This window comes from Sinohyriopsis cumingii, chromosome 17, assembly GCF_028554795.1.
Source record: "Sinohyriopsis cumingii isolate HCF-2022 chromosome 17, ASM2855479v2, whole genome shotgun sequence".
Classification (NCBI taxonomy): domain Eukaryota; kingdom Metazoa; phylum Mollusca; class Bivalvia; order Unionida; family Unionidae; genus Sinohyriopsis; species Sinohyriopsis cumingii.
In genome coordinates this window covers 1,919,662-1,937,920 of record NC_142977.1, presented here as the reverse complement: position 1 = coordinate 1,937,920, position 18,259 = coordinate 1,919,662, and positions in this window count along the sequence as shown.

The following is an 18,259-nucleotide window of genomic DNA, read 5'->3' as shown; positions in this document are numbered from 1 at the left end:
CTAAAAAACTGTTTAAGCCCGTCACTGCAGCTACTGAGAAAGTTACAACAGTCATCAAAGAGGATCTTCTTCCGGTATCAAAACAAACAGCAGAAAAAACCGAAAAAATAGCAAGAAGAACTAAACAAACAAAGAAGATTTTACGAGATCTTCCACCTGGCATAGCCGGGGAAATAGCTGCGGCTCAACCTCCAACTTTTGATGAGGAAATACTTGAAGAAATTGGAAAACTTCGTACTGAAGTCGCCGACGTGCAAAAAGAACATACACCTGAACCCGAACTAGTAGAATAAAACGTAGAATTGATTGCAAAATTTAGGAAGGGGGTTGTTGAAGAAATTAGAAAAACTAAAGAAGAACAATTACCCGAGGTAATATTAAATAGCATATTTAATAAATCTAGTATTTTAAAACCCCGTCATGAAAAAGTAAATGATGATAATCTTGTTAGATATATATATCGCGTATATTACAACAAAAAACAAGCTAGAGGTCAAAAATATGAAATTATTAATGAAGAAGTAAAAAGACTTTATAGAGAGAGACTGAAACAACAAGAACAGCTCTCCCAGTATCAGCTTCCTCCACCTTCACAACGTAAAAAAATTTCTGCGCCGGCAATGACATATTCACCGGTAGAATCACCACCTGGATTTCGAAAAAGTGACCTCCCAGTCACCACTGAGGTACTTTCTCCGGTAATGCAACCACCAGTATTTAAAACACCTCAAGATGAACCTACAACAGGATCTGGTTTATGTCCTGATAATATCATTAATGATGTGTCACGGTTAGAGGTTCTCATAGGAGAAAAACGTGCCGGAAATAATTCACCAGAAATAATTAATGAAGCATCTGATATTTGTCGGCGATTATTTCAAGGTGGTATCATGGATATCGGCGTTTTCCGAGAACTTATCGATGAACTTGTTGATGACTAGTTGTTAAATAAATAGTAAATAAAAATAAGATGATCATACATAATAATCATCGCAAACCTGTACAGGTCAGAGCGGTAAACTCACGATTACCAATCTACAGAGCTACTTACGGAGATGGACTTGGTGATGTTATTCAGGGATTATTTACAAGAATAGCCCCAAAAGTAGCACCCGTTGCAAAACAATTATCGATGAAAGCTATCGATATTGTTCGTGATAAAGCTCCTGGAGCAATTGTCAATGTTGCTGGTAAGGCGTTCTCGGCGATCAAAGAAAGACTAGCACGATTATTGCGACGAAAATCACAACCACCAGTAAAATTACCAAGTACTGAAATTATGCCAGCAGATGTCAGCAGAATAATAAATCAGGCTGCAAATCAAAAACTAGCGACGTTAGCAGATCAAGGACCCGGTGAATCAGGGAATAATATTTCAAGCATGATATCAGGGAGTGGAATTTCTAAACCCGGTTTTCGTGTTAGACGAAAATAATTATCATAAAATGTTTAAGCGTGAATCAGACATAGCATTTGACATGGAAGCACCTGTCCTTAAAGATGAATCGGTACGTGATTATCAGTTTTATTCTTATGAAGCACGAATACCAAATCAACGTGGAAGAATTGAACTACAAGTTCATGATACAAGTAGATACTTTTTACCCGCTGTGGCCTTTCTTGAGGTAGAAGGTACAATTATAAAAACGGATGACACTAATTATGCAGATGCAGTAAAAATTGGTTTTGTCAACAATGGTATTATGGCGTTGTTTGATAGCGCCACTTATATGATCGATGGAAAAAATATCGAATCGATTCAGAAAGATGTCGACGTTGCTACAACAATAATAGGATTAGCAAGATATTCTGATGATTATACAAGATCAGCAGGTCCTACAATGATGTTTGTGAAAGATAACTCCAATCACCCTGAAAGCGATCCGTATAATATAAGACGACCAAGAAATTTTGCCGATAACAATGATGCTGATGTGTGGCCAGTGGTTCATGGTTCTGGCGAAAATTTCAACTTGGGATTTGCAGCACGTAGAAATATATTGTCTGCTGGCAATAGAAGATTCTCATGTACAATTCCACTATCGCATATTTTTGGATTTTGTAGAAATTTTAGGAAGGTTATTTTTGGAGCTAGACACACGGTTGTTCTTGTGCGAAAAGATGATGATAACGATGCTCTGTGGAGACCTGTTGGTGATGCTGGTAAAGTAATAATGCCTAAACTTTCACTATGGATGCCGGTAATGACTCCAACGATCGCAGTAGAACAAAAATTAATTTCTTTCATGGACACTGGTGGTAAATCCTTGTTGTCATGGTTAACAACAAGCACAGACAGTATGCAAACTAACGTTAACGGTCAGTTTACATGGCATATAGCATCACAACAGGGTGTTTCTGCACCGCGACATATTTTTATTGCGTTTCAGGAAACTAATCGATTAGGTTCACAAGTTCACTCTCATATGATATTTGATAAACTAGGTATCACATATATTTCTTTACGGATAAACGGACAACAAGAACCAACAGAGAATATACAACTAAATTATGAACAAAATCGTATAGGACGTGCATATCATCGTTTAATGACATTCATGGGACGTGATCAAAATATAAATACTGGGTTGCAAATATCACAATTAGATTTTTCAAAACTATATCCGATTTATTATTTTTCGTTGGAGCATCTTGATCTATCAAAACAATCTGTCGTTGATATACATCTTAAAGCAATATTAAATACAGGTGGTGTTGATTATAGAGCAATCGCGGTCATACTTAGCGATAAAGCCATGTTACTTGAAGGTGGTAGTGGTCGAATGAGGGTCGTTGATGCACCAGTGGAAAATATTTAATCGTGTTATTTAGAAAAATATTATTTATATAAAAATGTCGTATGGTCATGTTAATGTTACTCTGACTCCCGGTCAGGTCAAAAAGCTTCAATCAAAAACCGCCAACAAATGCGGAACTAAAATATCACTAAAACGAGATCAGATTAGTGGTGGTCCAAACAAATTATCGTTGACAAATAATCAGATTAAACATTTCAATAAAGCACTAGAATCAAAAACCGGAGTTCAATTTCATCTTTCCCCGAGCGCCATCAAAGACATGTTTAAAACCGGTGATATATTTCCTCTTCTTGCGGCTATACCAGCATTAATAGCTTCTGCTGCTCCAGCCGTAGCAAAAGCAGCCGCGTTAGGTGCTGTTGGAACAGCTGCTGGAATGGCTCTAAAGAAAGCAACAGGAAGGGGGTATAAAAAAAAGGGACGCGGTCTAAGATTACCCGGATCTCGCTGGGGAAGAGGTCTGAGGCTTCCACGTTAGATACTCCAGCATCAAATTTTGATTTACTTGATGCTGCTAAAAAATTAAAAATAAAAGCCTTTAGAGGTGTTTTTAATCGAGATCAATTACCAAAACAACCGAATAAACTCGAAACAGGTATTATTAATCTCGATGAACGTTCTGGACCTGGTACTCATTGGGTATCATACGCGGTTGATCCACGTGGAATCGTTTATTTTGATTCGTACGGGTTAGCTCCACCCGTTGAATTTATCAAGTATGTCGCACCACTTCACGCAAGAACCTCTGGTTATAAAGTTTGGTATTCAACGCTACCCACACAAACAATGACAGATCCGCCAATATGTGGCCGTGAAGTAATTAATGTACTCGACGCTATATCAAAATCATCCAAACCACCACATAAAGTTGTGCATGATTATGCAAGTAACCGATTCGTTTCGCGTAAAGCGTTTTAAACAACAGGTCTTATTATAATGGTTGATATTTACGGAAGAAGATCCTCACGCCTTAGGAGAACATCCGGCGATGTTGATCTGTCGAAGTATGCGACTAAAGATGAACTTGCTGATATCATGAACCTGGCTGGAGTTGACCCAGATGAACCTGTTATTTTTCAAGATCGATATGGTAAACTAAAAACGAGCAACATCAGATGGAATGATATAGTTCGACGAGTACTCGGTGTAGTTACAGATAATATTCCTGTGTTTACTGACAGCGGCAAAATCAGAGATTCAAGTATATCGTTTACAACCATCAGAGATGAAATTGCAAGAAGCGTTGCTAATCGCGTGAAAAACACCGGCGACACAATGACGGGTGAACTCAGCATGAACGGAATAAAATAGTAGTTTTAAGAGATCCAACATCTGACGAAGACGCAGCAACAAAAATATACGTCGACAACGTGGATGGAAAACTATCCACGCTGCGGGCCGAGTATGATGTTCACGTGGGCGCTTTTGCAAGATTTCGAAGAAATTTTCAAAAAGCCGCAGAAGAATTCTTCGGCACTCCGCACACCATTGACATAAAACTCGTTGATATCAAAACTAACCTAGACACGATCAAACGAACACAGCAAGACATCGCAGCGGGGATTCCTGAGATCGTTAACAAAACCAGTTTAATTAAAATTTCATCTGGAATAACTCCCGGACATATCACAAACATCGTATACACGGTATCATCGGGATTTGCAACATGGTCGCAGCAAAATAAAACTATCAAATATACCGCAACAGTCACTGGCGTGTACAGGTTGTCCGTGTTCAGTGCTGCGCGATTTGAGATATTTACAACGTGTCCATAGCGTCATTCAACCGATAGGTTTTCGGGGGTTGTATCTGTTATATTAAATAGCGGAACCGAAGAAATATTTATTCAGGAAGCAGCCGATAAGAAATTAACCACAACATCTTACTGGTGGTGTTTGGAGTTTGTAGCTGAAACACCTCAGTTGGTTACTGCATAAGAATATATGGATGGTGCACAATACAGGTACAATCAAGCGCGTGAATGGCAGGCGGCGCTAAAAGATCAAGTCGATCAATATACAGTAAAAGTAAAAAAATATCGACGACGATTAGTTATCGTTGATGTGATTGTTTATTCAGTATCCGCTGTTGTTGCTGGAACCGGTGTCATATTATCAACGGTGACAATGATGGCACCAGGAGCTGTAACTATTTGTATTTCAGCAGCAACAACTATCGCAGGTGTGCTTACTATCATCGCAAAAAAAAAATATGTACTTGCACGAACGAAAAATTATCCGATTGCATAATAAAATTACACACAGCGACGGTAGCATACTCGAAATTATCCTCGTTGTTATCAGCGAGTCTCAGTGATGGAATCATATCTGATTTCGAGTTTTCAATGATAACTAAAATATACGACGAAGGTATCGGTATTAAAGATATAAGTATTAATAATGACAGAATTACTCCAGCAGATCGTGACCAACACAACTCCGCCAAAGATAACGATGATCTCGTAAGTTCATCTGATCCTGAATTTAGTGTTAATTTTCCTACTGCAATTCCAGTAAAAGAAATAGCACTAGCGCAATTACGGGTATATTACAGCTGGCCAAATATCAGATCAAAATCATTTTATGGTACACCAGCAAATAATTCGCTTGTATTTGCTAATAAAAATAAACCCGATGGAACACCTGACTGGGTTGTTGTTGGAATACCAACTGGCAGTTATGAGGTCGAACAAATCAATGATGAATTTGCTCGTAGAATAAAATCAATAACAGGAAAAGAAGCAAAAATATCAATTAATGTTCATGAGCCGACCCTGTCCTCGACGATTGAAATAAACTCTCCTGATTACGTCGTTGATATTTATCAATCTTCAATCAGATCCGTACTAGGCTGGCCTGATATTGCGCCAGAATATCATGGACCACCAGAACCAACTCGGATGATTTTACGTCATCGAAAAGTTTTCATCATAATATTAAAATGAATTATACAAGTTTCTAGTGGAACATAGAAAAACGTGTATGGGATAATAGAAGATTTTTCGCAACCAAATACAAAATACCCGAAGCTGACATTGTAACATTTAAGTTTCCTGATTATAGTCCAGATAAATTAAGAAAATCTGTCAATGATGTCATTGATGAATATTTTCCTAAAATACTCGATGCGTGGAAAAAACTAGCACCACCTCCAACTGTTCTCAGACATAATAATGATCCACATGGCGGCGGCAGACACGTATCTCCGGGAATCGTTAATATAACATCGACAATCGTGGTCAATCTGGTTTGTGACGTAGCCGATGGCAGCTATGAAATAGATCTCGGAAGATCAAATCAGGCTCAACAAGGATATAGTTTATACACATTTACACCACAAGTTTCCCCCGGAAGTTTAATCGTGCAAGAACCAACTAATCCTGTGTATCTGCGGTGTCACAATAATATGTTAACACGAATAAATTTTAAGCTCACAGACCACCTTAATCGCTTAATTGACATACGTGGCGAAGAACTTGTGATAAATCTGTATGTGAAATCTTAAATATTATATAATGTACCAGCACGTGAGGGGTTTTTATACATGACAAAGAAGTACTTGAAAACGCCATCAGAACAGCGTTTTCACAAAATACAGAACAATTTAACGTTAATTTAGTTATTGATAAATACGGAGACGAGGATTTCTTATTAACACAAGAACAGTTAGATGAGCTCTGTCAAAAACGTATTATCGAGATCATTTGTAGCAGAGATCAGATCCTAAATTATGCACATTCCTGTATTAAAGTCGATCAACTTAAAAAAATAATATTCCAGAATGAATAAAATAAGGAGCGGATTAAGAAATATTTTATTTTATCAGAAATATTTTTTTTTCTTCTGAATTTCAGTGAAAAATCAACAAATTTCGTGTTTTTTGAGGGGTATTTTACCCGACGATCTGATGGATAATTCAGAAAATAAAATAAAATAATAAATCTGAGTACCAACTAACCCATCAGTTTCAGAAAAAATAAAATTTCAGAAAAAATAAAATATTTCAGAATAAATAAAATATTTCAGAATAAATATAATCTCAGAATAAATAAAATCTCAGAATGAATAAAATATTTCAGAATAAATATAATCTCAGAATAAATAAAATCTCAGAATAAATAAAATATTTCAGAATAAATAAAATCTCAGAATAAATAATAATTCAGGTAGAGTTGCTTTGGTCGTTACTCGCTGACATAATTTTTCTTAAGTATCTTATGCGGGTACTGATTGTCTTTTTCGTTTGATACTCGCTGGATAATCCCGATCTGACCTTTTCTACTGTGACAGAAAGAGGAACAAATTTATTTACTTGATCATCGCTCACCATAGCCAGTGACTGAAACATAGCTGCCTGAATCCGCTTTATGAACTTATATTGAGATGATAGAACGTACTTATTTTCATTCTTAAGCTCTTCTAACGTTTCAAAATCAGATATTATTTTTTCAGGATTTAGTTCATCAGATATATTAATTCCGTTTTCTTCTAGTTTTTTGATAGCAGAAATAATGTCTTTGATATTTTCATGGTTCATTATATAATATATAAATCTTTAAAATAAAAAAAATTATCCACAGAACCCCTATCGAGTCTTTAGCGAGTTCGTCGGGATGTTTCAAGGACAGTACAGCCAAGAACTCGCAGATTGCCATCGCATTCTACCAAGTTCACCAGGCACACATAACATTTAATGAATGAAGAGCCCCTATCGAGTCTTTAGCGAGGTCAGATTATGCATGGACAGTACAGCCAAGAACTCGCAGATTGCCATCGCATTCTACCAAGTTCACCAGGCACACAGAACATTTAATGAATGAAGAGCCCCTATCGAGTCTTTAGCGAGCTCAGATTATACATGGACGGCACAAACATATATTATGAAATGGAACCTCTATTCGAGTCTTTTAGCAGGTTCATTAAGTATGTTATGAGATGTAATGTAATGAGATGTAATGAATGAAATGAGATATAATGAATGAAATGAGGCCATTTTCTCCGCTCAACAGAACACCCACCCACCAAATAATCAACCCGTGGGAAATACAAAACATGTATCTACCACGTTTGACATGGTAGGATGGTGTTCTGACAGCGGAGACGGGGCTGGCGGTGCCCCAATTAATTATAAAAATCGCTAATATGCGTAACCACCCGACCAATTGTCAGTCATGGGATTCGATCCTGGACCGCGAGCGTCACAGTCCAATATGATACCGATTGAGCTATTGAATCTTGTTAGAAACATATGTTTCGAAAGTTAATATATAGCTAAGGAACTAATTTCAAATATATTTACACCGAAATAGCGGTTTCTGAATAATAATAATTTCTACATTAAAATAACGGTTTCTGAATTATAACAGCGGTTTCTGAATATATCTGTATTATGCAGACTGCAAATACCTGCGAAATCAATAACGGGTTGTGAAATACTCCTGTACACTAACAACGGTTTCTAAGCTGATTGTATACAGCTACCTGCGGATCAATAACAGCGGTTGTAAAATTGCCCTAATTTCTCGTAATGTTGTATGATGGAAAATATTTAAAAACCATAAATATGCTTCTACGAGTAATTAATTACGACGTAATTAGTTAAACTGACCAATTACGATCATAAAAAATAAAAAATCTACGAAGAAAACTATATATTACAAAGTAATCTCCCCTTCATATAATCAAAAATTCAGTAGTGTATGGAGGACATACTGTGACATAAATTAAAAAAATTAATTCAAGGTGGTGATGATAATTATTGATACTGAAAGATGATTTTCTGCTTATATTTTTTCGAGAAAGCGTTTTTATATATATTTTCTGCTACTTTTTGTACTGAATACGGGTGAATATCAAAGTATTTCGCAGCAGAACATATCGAACGAAATATAATTACTTTGCCAGTTTCTGTGTTTGTGGAATTTACCGCCCTTCTAAAAACTGTTTTACATCTTCCAGTATTACCACATGAAGAGTTCACGCTTTGCGTGACAACACGAAGATTGGATAAGGAGTTGTTCTGAGGATCTCCGTCAACATGATCAATAACAAGATCGTCTTTGATCACACCGAAGAAACATTCGTACGTAAATCGATGACACAGATACCTTTTCTTCCCAACAGTGAATCTAAGATAGCCAGTATTAGAAACAGTACCAACCGGTCTTTTAAGCATACAATTTCTGATGACACCATTAATATTTGATTCGTAATTCTTGATGACGGGATGTGGGACAAATATATTTTGCTCCATTATAATAATATTATTTGTTTAAATCATTGTTTGTCCGAAATCTTGATATATAATCCTCCACGGATTTTATAGCGTTTCCACCATTATTATTTTTTTGGTCATAATATCTCCTAAGCTCTCTGAACCGTTTTCCACCGCACTTTCCACATAATTTTGTTTTTCCTCGCACTCCAATGCCACACCGCAGACGCGGTATTGGTCCTAGACTTCCTCGCCGTATGCCCTGTAAGTGCATCCAACAAAATTCACCTCTACAGGATTTGTTGCATCGATTTACTGAACCTATCATCAACCATCTGCATTGAGACATTGTATATATAATATTTTTATTTAAATATTTGTTTTAATTATATGAACGAGTTTGAGAAATTATCCCAAGCTAGGCCTGTTAAGTATAAATTCAACCTAGACAGATTATCTCCAGACTTGCCAGTGCGAGATTTGGTTGATCCGAAAAATAAAAGTCTGATCTCGAAAATTCACGACGCCAAGAAGGAATTTTACACAGATGGTGCATCTCACACATGGTCAACGTTCAAGATTATTCGCAATACTGTCAAGGACGCCACAATGAATGACAAGCGAGCGGCAACTATCATTAACTACATCACCGAATACGAGGGCAATCAAAAATATTTCTTCAAAGTAAAATTTATTGTATTAATAGAAATAGGTAGTTGGATTATCCGTGACAAATATGATCCTGTCCTTGGTAATAATAAAACTGTCATATTAAGTAAAAATTCCAGACCGGGCCTATTGACGGGTATTGACAAACCGTATTATGAGCGAGCGTATCCTGTAACAGCGGTTATTTATGGAATTTATGAGATAAATAAAAAACCCAACGTTGATAAACTGGCACCCATGAAATTTACAAGGTTAAATTGTGTAGCCGAACGAGTAATAGAACACTTTACAAACGCGATGCGTGGAAATGGACTAACTGATTTAAGACGTAAGAAAATAAACTCGTGGGCTGATTCAGTTAAGGATACCGGTGCCACAATAAAAGATGTTGCTGAGTTATGAAAACTATTAAAATTTCCAATAACCGTAGCGACAATAACGGGAGAGGTACTGTACGAATCGAAATATAAATCGAAAGGAGCTCCAATAAATATTATTGATCACAACGTGCATGCATGGACTAGCGCAGTAACAATATTTCCACGTGATCGAACTGTTAGATTTTACCCCCGAGATATGGGGGCAGACATGTTTGATTTTATCAACGAAATAAGTAAAAACGATTCTGTATCGGCATGGTTATTTAAAAGTAATGAGGAAGGTGAATTTGATCAGTTTGTTAGACCAAATGGTGAAATATATCGAACAGAATCCCTCCATGACGAGATGAAAAATCTCGCGGAAAAGTTTTTCGCAGAAAATATTGACAAATTACTAACTAATTGTTTTACCGTTCCATCTGTTGCGGCTCATTTCGCCAGAGAACGAAATTCATGGAAACCAACACGATTTGATTTACTCGAGGACGTGCGCGCAAGTTGCGTCGAATACGGACACGGCGGATTGTGGAATACCAAATATAATTACGATGATGTTATTTCGGTTGATATGGTTGCATGTTATCCGGGAAGTTTTCTAGGATACGGAGATTGTTCTGTGTATTTTAAAAGATTCGGTCACCCTACAAACGAGATGACGCGAGTGGCAATTAATGGACCATTACCTGATTTTGATCTGACTGGATTTGCTTGAGTTGAATCATTCAAGTTTAACGAAAATCTTCACAAGATTTGTTATGTTTGGTTTGGCAGACATTTTTGTGAAAAACGTTGGGCACCTATAGTTTTGTTACTATATATGCTAGATTGTGCGATACTGACATCGTTGGTGGTCAGTGAGGCGATTATATCATATCATGCACAGACCGAAGTTTGGTTGCCCATGCCAGATTATATCAATCTCGATGAAGTTCTTAGCGAGTTTAAGGAAAAATGTCCTGATGTTTCCGAAGATGATATTATCAAAGAAGCTCCTAAAATTCTCGAGATTAAACTCAAAACCGCAAAAGATCTCGGTAGAAAAATTATAGGTAAATTTACTCAAGGTGGTGCATATGATCATAAAAGACATCACGCACGATTAATTTTAGATGATGCCGAGTACGATTTTATAATCGCTGATACAACAGCGAGAAATATATTTGTAAATCGAGAAAATGTTTATTTATCCGACGGAACAAAATTGGGCACGATCGTTAGTTACATAAATGACGTCTCCCCACAGTATACTCATCTAAGATCTTCCATGTTGGCTTATGTTTCCATAAATTTATTATCGATGATTAATAGATTTCCCAAGACCGCAGTTAGAGTCGCAACAGATTCGTTTTATATTTCGAGTAAATATTTAGAATCCGTTATGAAATTTACAAGTAATGATGAACGATGGGGTTCGTGGAGGATAAAAAAAGAAATATTACACAATTACACAGAATCAGCAGATGTTCCAATGAGAGATTTTTATCGTGAGGGTAATAAAATATCAGAAATGTCGAAAGCGCCGCCGGTGAGTGATCCAATAACCAGATATAAGACAGTATATCTCAATGGACCTGGTGGATGTGGCAAAACGACTCGAGCAATTCATGTTTTTAGAAATTCAGATATGATCGTGCTGACACCCACACATAGACTTGCACGCGAGATGAAACAACGGCAAGTACAATCGTGTACGTATCATAGTTTCTTTCGGTGGCACGGGGATACATGGACTCCTGAACGAATGGGAGAAAAATATATACCTAAAATAATTATTTGGGATGAGATATGTACGATGTCATTAGATACATTAAAAATGTTTCTTGATTGGTTGTTGACGAAAAATACCGCTATAATAATGTGTGGCGATCATGGTCAACCGCCGCCTTTTGTTGGACCATCTCCACATGATTGGTTAAAAAATTTCGTTGATTATTACGAAGAAATAGATGATGATCATAGAGCTCTCGATGCAAATTTGAAGGAGTTTAAAAAATTAATCAGATTACAGTCAAACAAAATTCAGTGTGAAATAATACGCGGAGTAATCTCAGAGACCTCAGTGGGTGATTTTTTGAATTTATGGAGACCGAGTGATCTGATACTAGCAAGCAGAAAAATAATCAGAGACGATTTACAACAGCAGTTATTTCAACTACATAAAGAAAAATACCCAGAATTACCCGTACCGTTGTGTTATAGACCATCAGATACACGAAAACAAAATATTAATGTTGATATTCCAGGACCCTTGACAGAGTCAAGGAAACAGAATCTCGTATTAAATGATATTGTCGCCGTTGATATCAGTGTAGTCGAAGATGCATTACGCGCTGACAAATCTCCATGGGTGTTGGGATACGCTATGACGATCCACTCGTCTCAGGGATTAACTATTTCTGACACACGAGTCTGGATTGTAGACGATCGTATCGAGTGGTCAAATTTAGTTTATTTAGCGGTATCAAGGGTGAGAAAGATATCTCAATTACGTAGAATTATAATTCCTGAAATCGTTGATAAATTTAACATCATCGATGATGATATAATAAGAAAAAAATTAATCGGATATAAACAATCTGATAAAAAAAAATAAACGCGACTTTGATCTTGATGTTGAATTTATTGTTGAGTTAAAACAGCAGCAGAATAATCATTGCACAAGTTGCAATTGTATAATGTTATGGCGGTATTCGAGTAATGATTCAAGACAATTTACCGTAGACAGAAAAGATAACAGTCGCGGTCATACACGAGAAAATACCATGTTGACCTGTCTCGAATGTAATCGACGTAGAGGCGCTAGTACTAGTTAAGTGATCGGGGTGGTAGTTGTGTATCCGTGGGGATTATTTGTAGTTGTTCACGCACAAATCCACGTTGAGGAGCAGCCGAATCTAATCTGTAGATTGCAGGTCTACCTGAGGATCTTGTCACGGTGGATATTTTGTGTGTGGTAACACTCCAAATAGGATCAGTCGCTCTCGCGCTACCACCTTCAAGTTCACCAGGCTCATATAAATATCTGACTGTGACATCACCCAATATTTTCTGTTTTTCAACATCTTTTCGTTGTGTTGGTATATTTTTTTTGTGACCGCGCTAATGGGTTTCATGTTGGTTGTTTGTGTGATCTCGCTATTTAATGCAGCTATCACGCTTGGTAATCTTGCAACCCATTCGCGAGATCTTTTATCCTGAATAAATTCCCTCGCGTATTGATATCCAAATAACCGCTCAGCGAGTGTTCGATTAAATCGTTCAACAATTGCCTGATCACGGTGAATTGCAGTATGCCCTCGTCGTATTTTGGTATTATGTCGTTTCATCAACGATGATACTGGACCAAGAAATTCCTTACCAGGATCAACCTGTAGTAGCTGTGGCCATCGTAGACCACCTTGTGGTCCACCACCTCGTTGATAAATTCGTTCAAACGCATCGGCTACTTCAGATGATGTTTTCGTCGATAACGGTTCTGCTTCTTTATACTTACTTGCAACATCAACTACGGTTAACGCGTACTTGTACGTTTTTCCACGCACAGTCTCATGCGGTAAAAACAGAATATCAGCTTGATGAACTTCATTAGGAACACTGACATCGAAATACGCGTACTGAATTTGTTTAGGACGTGGTAGGTAAATTTGCCATATTGCTTGTTTAGATAACCACGTTTTAGCAGTAGAACGTTTAACCGCTGCTGCATCAGCAAGTTTACCAATTGCTGCTTTGCCTCTCCAGTATCCTCTTGGTGAATAATAAATCGATTCCATTTATATATTACCAGCTCCAAGCGCTAATTTACTTTTCATCGCGGATCTTACTAACCAATTAGCTAATGATTCTCTAATATTTTTATTTTTTATAGAATCTAGCGCGTGAATTAATTTCACATCCGCAATATGTCTATCTTGTAGATTTTTACTTTTATAAGCTACATCATGAGCGTGACAAGCTCGATCAATAGCATTTACTGGTTCCTCGCCTGGTTTTGGTTGATCTTGATTATCGAGCCTGATATCAAGTCTGGTACCGGGACCGCAATAATTATATCCTGGTAGATGTTGTTCTCCGCTGTATTTAGCCCATGGAGTACCTAGAAACTTTGACATCAAATTAGCAATATCACCACCGCGCTTATTAGGTAAAAACGAAAATTTCTTCCTACCGCACACAGAACATTTTCCACCATACGCTATTTTTTTACTTTTTGTTGTAACCGTAGCTAAATCAACAGTTGGAGTTTTAACTCTACAGCGTAAACAATATAGACTCATGATATAATATATATGGATATAATTGATTTCTCAGCGACAAGAAAACGAGAACCTGTTAATCATCATCCTGCGCTACCGAACTCCATCAGAATGATTATCATAGGACCATCTGGATCGGGTAAGACGCAGTTATTACTTAATTTGATAATGAGATGGTTGAAATGGGATAAATTGTATTTAGTAGCACCATCCACTGATGATCAACGATGTTATGATGTACTTAAAGATTTCAGTGAAAACGCGCGATTACTGGACGAAGGTAATGATGTTATAGAGTTTATAACCGATATTGATGAAGCACCGTCCGTAGATGTTTTAGACGGATTTATTAATAATCTAGTTGTATACGACGATGTGATGCTAGATAAACAATCAAATCAAGCCAGAATATTTTCTCGCGGTAGACATAAAAATACAGATGTGATCTATGTTACTCAACGATATACACAAATACCAAAAGTAATCAGAGACAACTGCAACATTTTAGTTGTGTTTAATGGCGTAGACACACACACGCTGAGAAATATTCATCAAACTTGGTGTGGTGGTGACATGGATATAATTAAATTCAGAAATTTCTTCTCACGAGCGCAAGCTACTCCGCATGGATTTATAACAATAAATTTACATGATCCAAGAACAAGATATCGTGTGGGTCTTGATAAAATCTTTTAATTGATATCAGCAGAAGAGGTGTAAATTTAATTAAAAAGATATCATTCATATAATGAACAACTGTGCGTGGCTGCGTCAAGGAACCTCTAACAAATGTGATAAAAAATGCCGTGGAGAATATTGCAAAAAACATAATTATCTTATAAAGAAAAATCCTCATGCTGGTCCAGGAAGTTGTGTTGGATGTAACAACGGCGTTAGAGGATTATATCAGATTTGTAAAAATTGCGGTGGAGATCGATACAGAAGTTTGATGAACTATTACAGAAAAAGAAAGAACATAAATCCAAAAGTAGAAAAACCACCATCAATATTACTTGAAACATAGAACAAATTCCCATGATTCAGATGAAGATTCCCATGATTCAGATGATGATTCCCAAGATTGATAGCAGCAGGGAGGGCTCGTCTACAATTCTGTTTGGGACAAACAATAATCGTAGACGTGGTAATTGACCTCTATGAAGGGTCACTATTTTTTTGGGTCCAAACACAAGGGTGACCACTCCCTTAAGTGGTCTGTTCGCCCTCTCTGCTGCTACGGATGTTGCCGATCAACGTCTGATTAATTCATACATATTTGAAAAAGGCCAGGTTTCTCGGTTCAAAGAAGAAACAACATGCCTCATAATGTAATGAAAGGTCAATATTATTCGGTTCTAATGAATCCAACGATGTTTAGGCCCAATATCTTTCCCGATTCAGTATTATTCAGATGATTTTGGCATATTTGACTTTTTTCACGTAACGGCGTCATTGGTGCTAGCACCTATGACGGAAACAGACCTGTCGGTGCGTTTTACACTTTAATTTTCATACTGAATCAGAGAAATGTTACAGGGATGAACAAAACAATGACTGAAATATATCCCAAGACCTAGTCCAATGCGAGGAAAGGTAAAGTAAAACTATGATCTTACAACGAAACTGAATTTTAAAATTATTCTTAATGAGAGGAAAACCAGTGACGTTCTATTTGAAAATAATATGTCAGTTCTTTTAATAATTATGAAAGAGAGATGAAAACCCTACAGCTGTTATATTATATTCATCGTTGTTTTCTTAAATCTTTCTTGGATCTGGAATAGCCCAAGAGAAGAAGCGTGAGGATGCTACTAGCTGGCATCAGTACTTCATGGGCATGTCTCTCATCTCGGCACAGAGGAGTAAGGATCCGGTCACACAGGTAGGTCTGTAACTCTATTCGTTTTTAACACTGTCGCACCTGATATTTCGACGTTTCTAACTTTGCTTTCTTGTTATTTGTAAGGAGTTTTAAAATAATCGATATCAATGATCGGACGCGTGAGTTCTGAATATGATCTGATAAAACACGATATCATTAAATAATTTATTCTCGTCCGGATGGAGCATGCATCGTAAATCCTAAGAAATGCAGAAAGGAAAGTGCTATCCCTGGATTGTACAGGAGAATGTTTGATAATACTGTGCAGAATTACTATTTGATACAAATAATATTATCATATAGTTTAGCGTACCTGTATGATATTATTATTTCTAATATATATGCATGTTTTTCACAAATTAAGGAAAGAAGAAGTGCAATATGGCTTAGGGATATGCTGAAACAATTTAGCCGAGACGCATTCACGAGAGAATTCAATGATTTAGAATGCAATAAAAATGTTTTTTATATCAATTAATTACTCTCTCTCTCTTAAGCTTTCTAAATGTTTTAGCTTCCTAGCTTGAAAGAAAATTCGAGACGTTCGAGTTATTGAGTATAAAAATGTAGACGATCGTACGTCGGTCAAGACACCTATATAGTTCCCGTCTGCCTTTTTGAGATGAAAATACGTTTGAAACATCTATATAGAAATCTAGATGACTCATGTAAAATTGAATGAGTATAAAATAAATTACATACAAATATGGAGACAATTTGTGATACTGGGTCATATTCCAATCAATGCCCGTTGCTAATATCGAATCGGCAGGCAACAATAAATTTTAAAAATTTGGTATTTTGGATAGATGATTAAAAACATAAAGGATTTTTTAGTAAGAGCGTTAGGAGTATTATCACATTTGCACGACTATCTGAAGAATTATTCAAAATCTTAATCAGGATAATTTATATCCACACTGAATAAAACTGACAGAAGAAAAAAATGAGCAGTACAACGTTCAGTACTTAAATTGCTATGCAATTTACACGAAGAACTATATGCTATCACATTTTCCAGTAAAAAGTAATAAATTGAGCTAACCTATATACGTAGAAGTATAACAGGCTTATAGTTATTGGTCGCCGCAAATCCTCAAATTACAGTTCCCCTCAAGACACATGTTTATAACAAACCCTGAAATAGCGAGAGGTATAATCGCCAGTATCCACTGACCACTGCAACTCCTTATCTAGCACCGACAGACCAACCCCCACAAACACCACACGCATCTGCAAACACATCCTGGTGAAAGCTGTTTGTATATTAAGTGCATGGCTTCTGGCTGTCTCTATTAAATCAGCACCCGCTCCGCCGTGATCTATTGTTCTTAAGGTGTTTTTTTTTTTTTTTAAATCTTCAACATATAGCACATACAAATACATCAACAACTGTTAAAACAATTAAGGAATAAATGTTATAACCTATGTTAACACCATGCAGCTCTTTGCATCTAGCCCTCTAAGCAGCTATACTATTTTGTTAATTTTCGACTTTATTAGATCTTTATCATCTTGGAACTTAGTTTCTCAGGTTTATTTTCACCACCTTCGATTTATTTTGCAAGGAAATTAATATTTTCCGAAACAGATATTAAGTTATTTTCAAGTTATCGTCAAATTACTTTTATTTTTTCACAGATTACGTACAAGCTATTTCCAAGCTACCTTCTCGTTGACTTTAAATTATTTGTAAGTTATTTTTTCAGGTTTCCTTCAAGTTATTTTCAATATACCTTCTTATCATTTTTGAGTTACTTATAACTTGCAATATTTAAAATAGCGTATTAAGTTAATGACTTCCTAAAACAAATAAACTATTTTTTTATTGAACATGTTCGCTTTGTTAAAAATCAATGTGCTTAAAAGTTATCAAGCTAGTGTTTAATGCTGAATTTGGTAATCCAGACCTAATTAATAATATTCCCTAAATTTTATTCCATTTCATGCAAGTCATTTAGGTTATCAATTGCACAAAAAACATTACTCAGTAAAGACGTCATTTCTAATATTATTGCATTTGACAATGACTTATATGTT